This window comes from Protopterus annectens, chromosome 10.part0 (assembly GCF_019279795.1).
Source record: "Protopterus annectens isolate FY-2018-M chromosome 10.part0, PAN1.0, whole genome shotgun sequence".
Classification (NCBI taxonomy): domain Eukaryota; kingdom Metazoa; phylum Chordata; order Ceratodontiformes; family Protopteridae; genus Protopterus; species Protopterus annectens.
In genome coordinates, this window is record NC_056744.1 from 1679958554 (window position 1) to 1679960138 (window position 1585).

Sequence of the window (1585 nt, forward strand, 5' to 3'; positions counted from 1 at the left end):
CTAAGCTTTATGTGTTATACTCTCACGTCCCTGTTGTGGTGCAGGCACAAAACAATTTCCTAGTTGTTTGGACAGGATGGCTCATAGAGTACTGGCATGTACTCCAAAAAGGCCATTGAAGTAACTAGCTAATTTTTTCTAAACTGCTAGGCAGTGCAAGCTCTGTTAAGGACCTGCCTAAGGTCACATAGAAGGTAAAATGAAGTGCCTATGGACTTAAACCATGCATGCAAGAAGCAGTTCACAACAAATCATAACCTTAATCCTCTGCACTAACTGCCAAACCTATGATCTTGGTTAACCCAGGACAGTGAGTAAAGCATCTGTGTTGCACCTGAGTAAGTGTGGTGCAAAAACAAAAAGCAAAAATGTCCTTGTCAAATGAAATATTACAAAAAGGATATCTCAGTTAAGTCCCACCCAGGTACAAGAGCCACTACCCAGCTGGGCAATGCTCTGTAGCAGGCTTCATATTGTTGTTTTATGGAGCAACCCATGCTGGGTGACTGTTGCCACATGTTGATCAATTTCAATCAGTGTAACTGTGTACCATACCTCAACCTGTTAGCCTAAGAAACCTGGATAAAAGACTGACATAATTGGGTTACAAATGCAAATAGGGACATATTTTAAATATTGGCCCTTATAAACTTAGAAAGTTGCTAGAGTAACAGAGCGTGGTGGTTATTAACATGCATTTTCTAAAAGATATGAAGTCTGAAACTCAAATGTATGACATTATTTCACTAATTTAATTCCTCCTGATCATCTCTCGAAGTTATTTGCCAGTAAACCAAACATTTTATGAGGAACAGACTGAAATAAAGTAAACATCTGGACATTCTATGAGAATCTGGACAGTTGAGACAGTATGCTGTTCAGAGTTCGCCTCTTTCTCCTTGTTTCCTCACTTTTATTATTTTTCTGTGTTGGTTAAAGAAATTTTATTATATTTTTATTTCACATTGCTTTTCTTTAATGGTGTAGTATTTTACCAAGAAATGTGTTTCCTTCTACATTTAAAACTTTCTATCTTTAAAGGAATGCCGATGAATTACCACCATTACACAAGGACTTATTATTATTATTATTATTGCTTGAAAACTAGTGCACAACCTCAGCTATGTACTTTTCACAGCAGTATACCCTAACAAAATGTTACAACACAACAGACACCTGCTAGTCAACATCTGTTGTATGGCTGTGTTATAATTAAAGTTTAGTTATTAATGACTGGTAAGTATTGCATTGCCAGTGCCACAAATGCGTGGAGCCCACAGTAGCAATCTGACCATCTGCTTACCTCTGAGTGAACTGACACTAACCCTCAGGCATCAGACACATCTCTGACAGCACAGATCTAAACAGCTGTGTACATCAAACTTCCTAATAACTCTATCTTAATGTGGAAATCAATTGCATTCAAAACAGGTGGTTTAATCAACACAGTTAATTGATTTTTATATGAGTGCATTTACAAATTAGTGTATTATTATTTGGTCCATATTAATTGGGATGTTATAGCATCAATGTTCCATTTTCACAGTCTGGACATGGTTGAGTACACACATTAATTTTGCAAATA